Raw genomic sequence first — 15,494 nt, 5'->3', positions numbered from 1 at the left:
CTTTAGTAAACACAGATTTACAGGGTTCTCCATAGTAAAACATCTTTATCTGACCTTTTAGAGGTCAACTTTTGTTCAACCACCTTTAAAAAGAAACCTTATTCAATACAACATATGCCTACATGATATAATCATGATAAAAGCTTCACATCACTTAGAAATACCCTTACATGTATACCCCCCACCCCCCAATCTTTTGATTTTCATAAAAAGTCATGGTTTGAAATGTTTTACCTAATTTTATGAAACATATGGCAATTTCCTTGAGTCATTTCTCACACATATTTGAAAACAATCATCAATGATTCTAAAATGTGATCTTTATTTGTTTATTGTATGATTTGTACTATTTTAATTAACAAATAGACAGCTGTCCTGCTTGTGATTTCTTGTTTTCATGAAAAAAGTAAGCTAACAATCATATTTAGTGAATATCTAATCTATTCTGATTTCTAGTCTTCTTCTAACCATGCTAAAACAGGAAGTTACAACCTAAAAGTTAGACATCTGCCTTAAATTAGAATTAAATTCAAACACACCCAGGTAGCTGGAGACAGAGTTGATTTCAATGAAAAATGTTCAAATTTGACATGTTTTTCTACTTTTTTATGCATATATACCTTAGAAAGGTAGAAATAGGTTGTTTCTTGTTCATTTCAAAAGTAATTATCATAGCAGATGTTATTTCAAAGTCAAATGTACATTTACATATCCTACATGTAATCTTAATGCAGACAATTAAATAGAGGGGGGGGGGTTCAATTATGTAAACACATCTAAATATCTTTATGAAATAAAAAATAAAGGAAACATAATTGTATACTTTTATTGAAAAACAAATTTTCACAGCAATTATGAATTTCTTTAAACAGCCTTAATTTTGTTTTCATAATTTCTTATCAAACACAAACCACAACATGGCATGATGCTTTCTTCAAGTTCCATTATTGTTCATGCATTATCGGATTTAATTTGAATTACCAGTAAATAGTCTGTAGAACACAAGGAATATGCATGTGGATAGAGGTGACAGGTTAATCTCAGGAGCTGACCCACAAGAATCAACAGGTACCGGTAAAAGCCATGTGGTAACAAGAGTCTGTTTTGAGCTGAAATAAATAAAAAAATAATTAGCTGTGTTTACATACATGTACTAGTAATTACTGTGTTTACATTAACATATGCATAGTATTTCTGTAAAAAATACACTGACCATGCAGTGTAATAAGTATGACATATCCCAATACATGACATAACATTTAGGCAGTACAAGATCAACAATTTGCATATCAAGTCATAATATAATATTAAAAAATTTTCATAGGTATAAACACTTATCAAATTGAGAAAGAGAGAGAGTTTGAGAGAGAGAGAGTTTATTACCATACTTGTAGTGCAACAGTCAATATTTCAATTCGTAAATTACAAACGAATATTATCCACCGAACAGCGTCAAAGTACATGTACTGGTATTAGCTTCTGGTATACCATTTTTTATCAATTCTACTGTGTATTTTTTGTTTGCAAATAAATTTAGCGAGGGTTTTTGTTTATTTTCTTATAAATTACATGTTTTAAAAACAATACTACGTGTAATAAGCATAAAACATGTATGAGTAAACTTAATGAAGAATTTTTAATAGATTATTTTTCAAAGAATGTGGTACATTACATGTATGTCAATCTTTATAAAACTAGCGTATATTTCGTGCGCCATAAATTGCAAGTTTTTTGTAAATATCATTTACTTGCATGATAGGTATATATGGTCTAACCAAAATTTTCTTCATAAAGCTACAGCTGTATGTACCACATATATGTTTTGTCACAAGTATACATTTTAAAAAAAAATACCCAAATTCCAACAGTTTAAATAAACTCAACTCATTCTCTGATAAGTTCATTGTGTTTTGTGCGTGCATATCTTATTTGTCTGCTGCAACAGCAGCCAATCAGCGGTAAGCTGAATCCACAAAAAGAAAGTTTGTGTTTTAGGAGCGGGTAAATTGTTTATGCGACACTGTCAAGAAAACCACACCAAATAATAACAAGAAACATAAATATTCACTTAAATGTATTCTGTTGTAAAGTAAAGGTTTTTAACACTTATTGCATCTTGCAAAACATGTGATGACCTTAATCATCTGTCATATATCTGATATACATGTATATGTAAAAGATGGGAGAAATAACGACGGAACAAAGTGGGATTCGAACCTGGCCCTCTGAATCTCTAGTCAAGTGCTCTACCAACTGAGCTACATGTATCTGGCACCGGTATTCAAACCAGTCTGACCGTCACATTCCTCCCCCTTAAATGATCTTCACCCTCGAAGATCATCCCTGGCAGGATCGAGTTAACCTGTTAGTTCCAGGGGTTGGTCACAACACCAATATTGTAACAGGATGGGAGAAATAATGAAGGGATTTGAACCTGGGCCCCCTGAATCTCTAGTCAGGTGCTCTACCAACTGAGCTATCTGGCACTGGTATTCAAACCGGTCTGATCGTCACATATATAAAGAATTATTTTAAACAATGTTGTTCAATTAAAAATAACACTCGCAACCTTCAGTTTTTGTCTGTAATTAATCAATATTGGCGTGCGATCAGTTCTCGCCGAGTACCATTTCTCACCAGTGCATTGTTACGTCATTTTATCAACACATAAAATTATATACGAAAATATGATGTAACAGTGCACCAGCGAGAAATGGTCCTCGGCGAGAACTGCTCGCACGCCAGTACTGCCAGTAGTCAGATTAAAAAAAGAGAATAAAAAATTACATTTAAAACATTAACAAGGACAATTTAAGTACACATCATAACTGCTAAACAAGAAAAATTATGTGAACTGGTAGAATGGTAGGCATAGTTCTAACTTGTAACCTACATGTTCAAGTACATGTACCGGGTACCCGTTGGTCTGCTATACCTCTTTATAATGATACAATGATCGGCATCATAAAGATATTAAAGTCATGTTTTAACTCTGAAGTCTGAAGTATACAATTTTATTTACTTGAAGTTATGTCTACAGGGTATTCATGACTACATTTGGAGTCCTCTGCACAAGAATATATGATATGTTTCTAATTAGACCCTGCTTTGAATTTTGAGTTGAAAATTCACAATCTGTTATTTTTTTAAATAGATAAATTCAGTTACCCTTTCCAGTCCCCCATGAACCTCGAGCGAGTCTAAACACCCATGAAACATGTAAAAATTACACGTTAGTAAACAAACACCCACACCATAACAAAAACATCTAACAGTGTGCACGTACTTACATGTACATCTATACTATATACTAAATTTTAACCAGTTAACAAGAAACTTTAAAAGGAGTAAAAGCCTCACCTTCTTCAGTAACATCCACATAAATCACACACTTTAATGTCCATCTTTTCTCCTTTATTACTCGTAGCTTATCAACGGCTGATCGTCGACCATGGTCGACAGAAGTGTGGCTGTCAGAATTTCCTCGTAAACGATTCACACGAGAAAAATATCCTCCTTAAACAAATATGTAATATTGTTCCCTGTGCATGTTCATATGTTTCACAGCAAATTGAAAATGCATGTGTACACCGAAAGAATACACAACTTCTCTTCTGCATTACGGCTCTCTCTTTTCTACAATGCCGTTCGTTACTGTTTACATTCGGCGCGCGCGCGGGGGTCACAAACAGGGGCGCCCCGACAAATAGTTGCACATAGAACGTTTAAATAATGTGTGTTCATTGAATTCATAAATGATATAGATGAAAAAAATGAAATTGAATCACAACAATTTATCTAAGACGCAACACAACGTAATGCAGTAAATGCCTGGGCCTTAATGTGGCATTTGTTCGCTTGTGTGTCTATGTAGACATATTAACTCGTTCATGTACGATTCTCACATATTTGTTTTATGAAATTTGAAAAAAAATATAGGACAGAACTTGTTTAATTTGATACCAAATGACATTATTTAATATATTAACAATAACTAAATTAATTTTTTTTCATAAAATGATAACGATTTTTGCTATCAGAAAAATACGTGTATGAGCTGCTGACCCCTAATTATAGGGGCCAGCCCTTTTTTCTTAATTTTAAATGAAAGCTCTCGTTATTCTAAACAACTTTTGTTCTATATGTATTAACAAAATATTTTTAGTTTAAAGGTTATAATACAAAAAGCAACAAAATTTCAGCCCCGAAAAAATCTTAAACTTTGGCGACAAATAGCTCAAAAACTAACAAAGAAATTACCAAAATTTTCATGCCAGCAAAATTATAAAATGTTAACGACAATTTCGCCAAATTTCATGCATCTATCATCTGTAGTTCCCGAGATCAACTCTGGACAAAAGACCCCCCAATTTTCAATTAAAGGGCAATAACTCATAACCGGAAGTGAATTTTAAAAATTTGAAAAAAACGTCTAGAGATATTAATATCATCTACATACCCTGAAAGTTTCATAGCAATCAGACAAAAAATGTTCGAGAAATCTCGTGCACAAAATTTGCGGGAAAAAAAAAATAATAATAAGAAACAGTAGAATAACAGAAGGGTTTTCCGTTGAAAAACGGAAAACCCTAATAATAATAAGAATAAGAAAAGTGAAAAAGAAACAATAGAATAATAGAAGGGTCTTCCGCTGAAGACGGAAGACCCTAATAATAAGAATAAGAAAAGTGAAAAAGAAACAATAGAATAATAGAAGGGCCTTCCGCTGAAGACGGAAGACCCTAATAATTAAAGACTGTTTTTGCCTAAATCTTAATGTACGAGTGTTTTCAACTTGTACTACAGTCCAACAACCCCTTTATGTTGAATATTTTAGTAAGAAAATAAAAAAAAAAAAAAAAAAAAAAAAATGGAGAGAAAAAAATAGAGAGAAAGAAGAAATTTTAACTCCGGCGAGGCCTTTGCAGGTGTCATAGCAGTATTTCAGCAAAGGTTCACGTCAAAACATGGCTGACGCGAAATAATTCCCGAATTTCTCTTTGAATTTGGGGCGTTTCCGCCCGGGAGAGGAGCTGAATTTTTGTATGAGATGAGGAACGATGTGTGAGATGTCTGACTACACAGGTTTGGTAACATTGCGATGTCATTTGAAATATTGATGCGTGTTTTTGTCTGGAGGGGGGTGAAAAGACCCGAGCTTGATTTTCGTCGTAAATAAATCGAAAGTAGAATTTTGAGGTGTGGATCTCGGATTCGGTTAACGACAATTAGGGGAAGTCAAGTCCTAAAACAATGACTGATGCATTTTACACATGTATTTCAGTGTTGAGATTTTTTTTCGTGTCGTTTATTATTGTGTTTGACGGTTTTATTTCAACAGTATTGATAAAATCATTATAAATGTAGAAATAACGAAATCAGAAACACGTAATTTTATTCGGTAAAAATTTGATGACAGTAATTTCCGCAGTTCTAACATTCATAAGTACATGTAGTTCACACGCTATCGTAGATACAGACTAAACGGAAAACAAGAAATATACATGCAACAGAAATATCACGCGGCTGCTGACATCCCTTGTACTGTGTACATTTTAAATCCTCGTACAGGCTATACTTGCCGCTTGATCTCAGGAATTTCTTCTGAATTGTTCAATCCGCTGCATATTTGGCAGATAATAAGAATGGGGTCCGAGGTATATTTACACAAAATTTCATTAGGATTGTGTGAGGGGCTCGGGAGTTAGAATTTTTTTCTACAGTACATGTCAAGCACGCCAATCGAAACTCAAATGTCCAAAAATTCATAACTGTCTTAAAAGTGAACGAATTGGTCTGGTAATTAGTACAGTAATCTAGAATGGTACTAGGTTGAAAATAAAGGTCCAAAATGAAAGATTCAGTCAAATCAGTCCAGAAAACTTAATGATTTTATGAATGGGGGGGGGGGGGGGTCGGTGCGTGTAGTGTGTAAATTTTATTTCCGCGTATAGGCTATGAGCGCCGTTTGATTCTTCTTAATTGTTCAATCCGCTGCATATTTGACAGACAATAAGAATGGGGTCCGAGGTTTATATTCACGAATTTTCATTAGAATTGAGTGAAGGACTCGGGAGTTAGATTTTTTTTGTACAGTACATGTCAAACACGACGATTGAAACTCAAATGCCAAAAAGTTCATAACTCTGTTAATAATGAACGAATTGGTCTGGTAATTAGTACAATAATCTAGAATGATACTAAGTTGAAATTAAAGGTCCAAGATCAAAGATCAAGTAAAATCGGGTCAGAAAAACTAAACGATTTTATGAATGGGGGGGGGGGGGTCGGTCAATGACTTCTATATTAAATGGAGAATATTAAATTCTAAATATCACATATTACACAATTCTTAAACAAAATACATATGTTAGAACAATGTATAAGCGTTGTTTTAAAGATGTAACTTTTGATTTTTTTCAACATGTTAACTTTATTTCAGTATGAATACATAGCTATGGATCTCAATACTCAAATACGGGGAAAAGCGATATTATTGTAACTTCTTTTACTAAATCAAAACAGAAAAGAACAGAATCCATCATTTTAAAGATAAAAAAATCAGATCTAAGCACAAAAAGTGGGGGAAAGAAATTCGGCACTCGGGGCTCGAACCCGGGTCGCCTAGGCACATGACCACGACTCTAACGACTGAGCTACTCGGACTCTCGCTTCAGAACTTTGACGCTTAATTTCTCGAGAACGCCTTGATCGATTTTAAAACAAATTACATATTCTGAATCAGTGAAAGGGTCACTATAAGGTGTAAAAATTTCGAACAAATATATTAAAAAATAAAAAAGTCGAAAAATTCAATTTTTGAAATTTCCTTCCGGTGACGACCGGAAGTGACGGCGGACATTCTCTTTACCGAGGTGCACCAGAAAAACGGTAGTTCTATCATCTCTGAAAATTTCAGCCTTTTATCTTTACTCGTTTTTGAGAAACCCGACAGACAAAATTGACTTTTTAAAATCGTAAACGGACGATAACTTCTGACCGGAAGTGTTTTTTCCAAAAATAAAAATTTTATATCAGCTTTAGCTAAAAACACGTTTATATTGAAAATTTGAATGGAATCGACCGAGACATCTCTGAGAAATCGTCTGCACAAAATCGGTAAGAAAAAAAAAGAATTATAATAATAAGAATAAGAAAAGTGAAAAAGAAACAATAGAATAATAGAAGGGCCTTCCGCTGAAGACGGAAGACCCTAATAATAACTAGATTCGATCTCGTTGCGAGCAACGAGTGGGTCTTCCGTCCGATTTTTGAATAAATAAGATTAAACTTATCAATTCAAAGATAAAATCGTAGATCTAAGCGAAAAAAAAAGAAAAAAATTTTGCGGCCCTCGAGGCTTGAACCCGGGTCGCCTTGGCCATGTCCACGACTATATCGACTGAGCTACTCGGACTCTCGCTTCAGAACTTTGACGCTTAATTTCTCGAGAATGTCTTGATCGATTTTAAAACTAATTACATGACTTTTAAAAATCGTAAACGGACGATAACTTCTGACCGGAAGTGTTTTTTCAAAAAATAAAAATTATATATCAGCTTTAGATTAAAACACGTTTATATTGAAAATTTGAGCGAAATCGACCAAGCCATCTCCGAGAAATCGTCTGCACAAAATCGGTAAGAAAAAAAAAGAATAATAATAATAATAATAACTAGACACGATCTCGTTGCGAGCAACGAGGAGGTCTTCCGTCCGATTTCTAGAAGAAAATATGACATCATCGACTTTGATTTTCGACAACAAAACATGATATTGAAAAAGGAGTGAAGTACTTACATGTATGCTTCATTACATCGCTTTTTATAAGTTCTATTACATTGCTTTTTTAAATGCTTGCATTTCCTCCAATCAAGATTGAAAATATTAATTTTGTTTATATCTGGTCCCTAAAAACCCTAATTGGGTAACGCAAGAGAAAATCATTATATTGTTAGGATATAGAAACGTATTATACCTAATCTAGAATTAATAACCTTTTACAAAATGGCTCTCATTAAAGGGGTATAGATAAAAACATTTTAAAATTAGAAAGGACATTTAATTCTGAAAGCATTTTGTCAACAAGTGTTTAAAAATTCGTAACCGTTCTAGAGGTATATTAGAAATGGGCCGATCCCTTATCTCCTTATAGGGGCCGTTTGGCGAAATTTTGAAGATTGCATATGGTAAAGAACATCTTTTTGAACAACTTTTCTTCTGTATTGCATTTCAAAATATTTTTTTCTTTCAGAGATATTGGAGATCAAAATTTTGGACTTTTGGTCCCTAACAACCTTTAATTACGTAATACATGGCAAAATCATTACATTGCTTGGATACATAACTGTGAGATAAACATATTTGCTTCTATAACCTTTCACAAAATATCTCTCAGTAAAGGGCTACAGATTAAAGACTTTAGAGCCCTTTGGTCCCCTTATTTGAGGGGCCAGCCCCTTTTTCATGATATCAAATGAAAGGTCATTTAATTCTAAACAAATTTTATTCAACAAGTGTTTAGAAATGTGTTATCATTCTAGAGATAAATGAGAGAGAAGGTTATAGGGACCGATACCTTATCTCCTTATAGGGGCGTTTAACAAAAGTTTGAAGGTTGCATATTGTTAAGAACATTAATTTGAACAACTTTTCTTCTGTATTGCATTACAAAATATTTTTCCTTTCTTAGATATGGGTGATCAAAATTTTGGACTTTTGGCCCCTAAAACCCTTAATTACGTAACACATGATAAAATCATTACATTGCTTTGATACATAACTATAAGATAAACACATTTGCTTCTATAACATTTCACAAAATATCCCTCAATAAAGGGTAATAGATAAACGACTTTAGAGCCTTTTGCATCTTTTTGAACAACTTTTCTTCTGTACTGCATTTCAACATATTTTACCTTTCTGAGATATGGGTGATCAAAACTTGGGACTTTTGGCCTCCAAAAACCCCAAATTACAAAACACATGACAAAACCAATACATTGCTTTGATACATAACTGCAGGATAAACACATTTGCTTCTATAACATTTCACAAAATATCCCTCAATAAAGGGCTATAGATAAAATACTTTAGAGCCCTTCGGTCTCCTAATTTTAGGGGCCAGTCCCTTTTTCTTGATATCAAATGAAAGGTTATTTAATTCTAAACAAATTTTGTTCAACAAGTGTTTAGAAATTCGTTACCGTTCTGGAGATATATGAGAAAGAAGGTTTTAGGGGCCGATCCCATAACTCTTTATAGGGGCCGTTTAACGAAATTTTGAAGGTTGCATTTTGTTGAGAACATCATTTTGAACAACTTTTCTTCTGTATTGCATTACAAAATATATTTCCTTTCTGAGATATGGGTGATCATAATTTTGGAGTTTTGGCCCCTAAAAACCCTTAATTACGTAACACATCATAAAATCATTACATTGCTTGAATACATTACTATAAGATAAACACATTTGCTTCTATAACATTTCACAAAATATCTTTCAGTAAAGAGCTACAGATTAAAGAATTAAGAGCCCTTTGGTCCCCTTATTTAAGTGGCCAGCCCCTTTTTCCTGATATCAAATAAAAGGTCATTTAATTCTACACAAATTTTGTTCAACAAGTGCTTAGAAATTTGTTACCGTTCTAGAGATATATGAGAAAGAAGGTTTTAGGGGTCAGTCCCTTATCTCCTTTTAGGGGTCGTTTAACGAAATTCTGACCGTTGCATTTTGTTGAGAACATCATTTTGAACAACTTTTCTTCTGTATTGCATTACAAAATATATTTCCTTTCTGAGATATGGGTGATCGAAATTTTGGACTTTTGGCCCTTAAAAACCCTTAATTACGTAACACATCATAAAATCATTACATTGCTTGAATACATAACTGTGAGATAAACACATTTGCTTCTATAACATTTCACAAAATATCTCTCAGTAAAGAGCTACAGAATAAAGACTTTAAAGCCCTTTGGTCCCCTAATTTAAGGGGCCGTCCCTTTTTCCTGATATCAAATAAAAGGTCATTTAATTCTACACAAATTTTGTTCAACAGGTGCTTAGAAATTTGTTACCGTTCTAGAGATATATGAGAAAGAAGGTTTTAGGGGCCGGTCCCTTATCTCCTTTTAGGGGTCGTTTAACGAAATTCTGACGGTTGCATTTTGTTGAGAACATCATTTTGAACAACTTTTCTTCTGTACTGCATTACAAAATATTTTTCCTTTCTGAGATATGGGTGATCGAAATTTTGGACTTTTGGCCCCTAAAAACCCTTAATTACGTAACACATCATAAAATCATTACATTGCTTGGATACATAACTGTGAGATTAACATATTTGCTTCTATAATCTATAACAAAATATCCCTCGGTAAAGAGTTATGGGTAAAAGACTTTAGAGCCCTTTAGGTCCCTTATATTAGGGGCCAGCCCCTTTTTCTTGGTATCAAATGAAAGGTCATTTGATTATAAAGACATTTTGTTCAACAAGTGTTCAGAAATTCGTTACCATTCTTGAGATATCTGAGACAGAATGTTTTAGGGGCCGGTCCCTTATCTCCTTTTTGGGGCCGCTGAACCAAATTTTTTAGGTTGCATGTTGTTAAGTACATCATTTTGAGCATCTTTTCTTTAATACTGCATTTCAAAATATTTTTCCTTTTTGAGATATAGGTGATCAAAGTTTTGGACTTTTGACCCCTAAAAACCCCTAATTACGTAACATATGAGAAAATCGTTATACTGCTTGGCTTTATAATTATAAGATAAACATATTTGCTTCTATAATTTATTACAAAATATCTCTCGGTAAAGAGTTATGGGTAAAAGACTTTAGAGCCTTCTAGGTCCCTAATTTGAGGGGCCAGCCCCTTTTTCTTGAGATTAGCAGAAAGGTCTTGTAAAAATAAACTTTTTTTACATTACATGTCTTAACAAAATATTTTCCAGAAAAGAGATAAAAAGAGAAAAGCACAAAAATTCACGACGCTTTTTTAATGTCAATTTTCGAGCCATAGCGAGCTTTGGCGCCAGAAGTGCTAAACATACAAAACAACAATCATGCAAAACTTCAATCTTTCGTTTACCTACCGTAAAAAGTTGAGCTTAATATCTCTTATAGTTTAGGAGAACAACAGAAGACAAAATACCCATATAAAAATTAGAAAAATCTCAATATCTCAAAAACGGATATGACGTCATCAATACAAAAAATTTCCAATCAAGTTCAGACCACTATCTATCACGTCCTAAAATTTGATTGAAATCGGCCGAGCCGTTTCTGAGAAATCGCGTGCACAAAAAACGGCAGAAAAATAATAATAATAATAGGGAAAAAGAAACAAAGCAATAACAATAAGGTCTTCCGTTGGAAACGGAAGACCTTAATAAGAATAAGAAAAGTGAAAAAGAAACAATAGAATAATAGAAGGGTCTTCCGCTGAAGACGGAAGACCCTAACTAGACACGATCTCGTTGCGAGCAACGAGGAGGTCTTCCGTCTGATTTTAGAAATTGAGATTTATGTTCGATCTTGATTTTGCTATTTAACAGCTATACATGATTCAAAACAGGAAAAGAGGATCTTCATTTTAAGTGCCTGATACTATTTTGTTTCAGGTGTTTAGAAATTCGTCACCGTTCTTGAGATATTTCAGAAAGAATGTTTTAGGGGCCGGACCTTATCTCCTTATTGGGGCCGCTGAACAAAAATTGTAAGGTTGCATGTTATTAGGTACATTATTTTGAGCATCTTTTCTTTTATACTGCATTTCAAAATATTTTTTCTTTTTGAGATATAGGTTATCAAATTTTTGGACTTTTGCCCCTAAAAATCCTTAATTACGTAACACATGAGAAAAATCATTATAATGTTAGGCTACATAACTGTTAGATAAACATATTTGCTTCTATAATCTATTACGAAATACCCCTCGGTAAAGAACTATAGGAAAAAGACTTTAGAGACCTCTAGGTCCCTAATATTAGGGGCCAGCCCCTTTTTCATGGTATCAAATGAAAGGTCATTGGATTATAAAGACATTTTGTTCAACAAGTGTTCAGAAATCCGTTATCATTCTTGAGATATCTGAGAGAGAATATTTTAGGGGCCGGTCCCTTATCTCCTTATTGGGGCCGCTGAACCAAATTTTTTAGGCTGCATGTTGTTAAGGACATCATTTTGAGCATCTCTTCTTTTATACTGCATTTCAAAATATTTTTTTTTTGAGATATAGGTGAGCAAAGTTTTGGACTTTTGACCCCTAAAAATCCTTAATTACGTAACACATGAGAAAATCGTTATACTGCTTGGCTTCATAACTGTTAGATAAACATATTTGCTTCTATAATTTATTACAAAATATCCCTCAGTAAAGAACTATAGGAAAAAGACTTTAGAGCCCTCTAGGTCCCTAATATTAGGGGCCAGCCCCTTTTTCTTGGTATCAAATGAAAGGTCAATTGATTATAAAGACATTTTGTTCAACAAGTGTTCAGAAATTCGTTACCATTCTTGAGATATCTGAGAAAGAATGTTTTAGGGGCCGGTCCTTTATCTCCTTATGGGGGCCGCTGAACCTAATTTTTTAGGTTGCATGGTGTTAAGTACATCATTTTGAGCATCTTTTTTTTTATACTGCATTTCAAAATATTTTTCCGCTTTGAGATATAGGTGGTCAAAGTTTTGGACTTCTGACCCCTAAAAACCCCTAATTACGTAACATATGAGAAAATCGTTACACTGCTTGGCTTCATATTTGTAAGATAAACATATTTGCTTAAATAATTTAGTACAAAATATCCCTCGGTAAAGAGTTATGGGTAAAAGACTTTAGAGCCCTTTAGGTCCCTTATTTGAGGGGCCAGCCCCTTTTTTCTGATATCAGCAGAAAGGTCTTGTAAATATAAACTTTTTTTACATTACATGTTTTAACAAAATATTTTCTAGAAAAGAGATAAAGAGAGAAAAGCACAAAAAATTACGACGCTTTTTTAATGTCAATTTTCGAGCCATAGCGAGCTTTGGCGCCAGTAGTGCTAAACATACAAAACAACAATCATGCAAAACTTCAATCTTTCCTTTACCAACCATAGAAATTTGAGCTCAAAATCTCTTATAGTTTAGGAGAACGGCCGCAGACAAAATACCCATATAAAAAATAGAAAAATCTCAATATCTCCAAAACGGATGTGACGTCATCAGTGCAAAAAATTTGCTATCAACTTCAGACCACTATCTATCACATCTGGAAATTTGATGGAGATCGGTTGAGCCGTTTCTGAGAAATCGCGTGCACAAAAATGGGAAGAAAAAAAAAGAATAAAAACTAGAGCAAAGCTCGTTGCAAAGCAACGAGTGGGTTTTCCGCTAATGTCGAAAGCAACGCTAGAAGTACGTCTAAGAAGCAGAGTTCTTTATCTAGTAACAAAGAAACCTAAGTACAAAAAGATAAAAAAAAATCGAATGATTCTTGGTACAACTTAACATAATCCGAATGTTTTTAAGTACGACTTAACCAAAAACCCTTAACCATTTCAAGAACGACTTAACAAAAAAAACCAATGTGTTTAAGTACGACTTAACAAATTTGACTTCATTTTAGGTACAAGTTTACTTTACCTTGAACTAACATCTTTTTTCTTAACCCAGAATGCAAAATTAAAATTTACGTAAAAAATCAATTTTGTTTAAAACATAATTCTGAGCAACTTTTTCTCTTCACTGCTTTTTAAAGGGTTGACCTTTCGTACTGTGTGCTCGTTGCGTCATTAATTGTCAGAAACTTATCGATGTTAAGTTTACTTTACTGTACCTCTGTGAATATTTTCTATGTAAAATTACTATGAACCAGACAACATTGAAATGGTGAACATTTCAAAGGGCCCCGCTTATGTAATTTCAGAGAATTCTGCTTTGACCTTGAGCTATAACTTGAAATTTTTCCAGCTGGCATAGAACTTTTAATTCAATTTCATTCCTCCTAACATACATGCATTTTTGTTCAATCTGACCAAGATTAAGCATATTTGGAAAATAATCTACTGTCTAAAACTAATTTTAAAAAGATCTGCTATGACCTTCCAGGGCTCTACATTAACTTTTTTTCCTACTTGTCCATTTGGACAAGTGACCAAAACATTTACTTGTCCGAACTTCAACTTCACTTGTCCGAAAAATTTTCAATATTAAAGATCAAATATTGTCAACTTGAGAACTACAGTACTCTATTACTAAAATAAAATCATTTATTGATTAATACTCTAGCTATAATTAATAACCTGACTTTTTAAATGGAAACTTAAAGTGTCTTTCCTATAATTATGTACATGTATTTGTTCTATATAACATTAAACATGATTTGTCAGCTGTAGCTTTGTCATGGTAAATTACAAGACATCTTAAATTTAGCATCAGGTTTAAAAATACATGTAACTGTTATATTGATTTCTCAGCTGTTTTTTAAACTAAACATGGAATGCCATCATAGTCTATCAACGATGAATGAAACCTAAAATAAGTTACATTTCTTTCCATAATCCTTTATCTTTGCTACCTTTTCTTCCTTTCTTTTTCTTAACATATGTGTTTGGTACTTTGTAAGAACTAAGATCCACACCTTGAAAGTTGTTTGAAATTAGTGAACTTCAATCCCGATCAAGAGTAACTCAATTGCATTGCAATTTGATGTCGGGATCGAAATTCAAAATAACTAATCGATAAACTTATAACGAGACTACAGATAAACTTATCACAAAACTTTCTTTTCTTTTTTAAATGTTGGAGACTTCTTACTATAAAAAATGCACTTGTCCAGTCGGACAAGTGGCCAGCAATATTCACTTGTCCGCATATTTTTTTAACTGGTACCGGACAAGCGGACAAGCGTTAATGTCGAGCCCTGCCTTCACATTGACAGACTTGGTTCAAGGTCACTGCACGCCATTAACCAATAAACTCTGTAAAGGTAAAATATTAGCCAAATTGGGGCTAAAAGGAGAGTATATCTATGCTCTTAAAATATGGATTTTTGTGTGATCTGATATGACCTTGACTCTTCATCTACAAATATCATTCGAGGTCATTGCATATATTTTGATCAAAGGCATCATGTGGGTGAAGTATGAGGCTGAATGGAGCAAAGGGAGAGAAGATATACTCCGGACAAGGATTTTTAAAAATATAATTCTGCTATGACCTTCACAGTTTCTTTTCACTGAAAATAGGTTCAAGGTCACTACACACCCTTTCACCCTTTACTCAAACGCTCTGCTTATGTGAAGTCTGAGCCAAATAAGGGTTAGTAGAAATTATATATGCTCTCAAAAAAGGATTTTTGCATGATCCGATATGATCTTCACCCTTTACCTAGAAATTTCATGCAAGGTCACTGCACATCGTTTAACCATAGAGACACTCTGTGAGTATTAGCCAGATTGGACCAAAGGGAAAAAAGATATGCCCTAGACAAGGATTTTATATATATAAT

At 33.6% G+C, this 15,494-nt stretch overlaps 1 long non-coding RNA gene across 1 annotated transcript; it reads right to left on the bottom strand.

Annotated features, from left to right (window-relative positions):
* Nucleotides 1-810: 810 nt before the first annotated feature.
* On the bottom strand, nucleotides 811-5,218 carry LOC128181453 (uncharacterized). The gene is made up of 2 exons (XR_008243323.1): nucleotides 3,361-5,218; nucleotides 811-1,109 (listed from the first exon to the last, which is right to left on the bottom strand). It is a non-coding gene; the product is annotated as an uncharacterized LOC128181453 (long non-coding RNA).
* Between the last annotated feature and the right edge of the window lie 10,276 nt (nucleotides 5,219-15,494).

The sequence above is a fragment of the Crassostrea angulata genome, chromosome 1 (genome assembly GCF_025612915.1).
Source record: "Crassostrea angulata isolate pt1a10 chromosome 1, ASM2561291v2, whole genome shotgun sequence".
In the NCBI taxonomy this organism is placed as follows: Eukaryota; Metazoa; Mollusca; class Bivalvia; order Ostreida; family Ostreidae; genus Magallana; species Magallana angulata.
The sequence above is the reverse complement of the archived record's forward strand: the minus strand, read 5'-3'. Positions and strand labels throughout refer to the sequence as shown.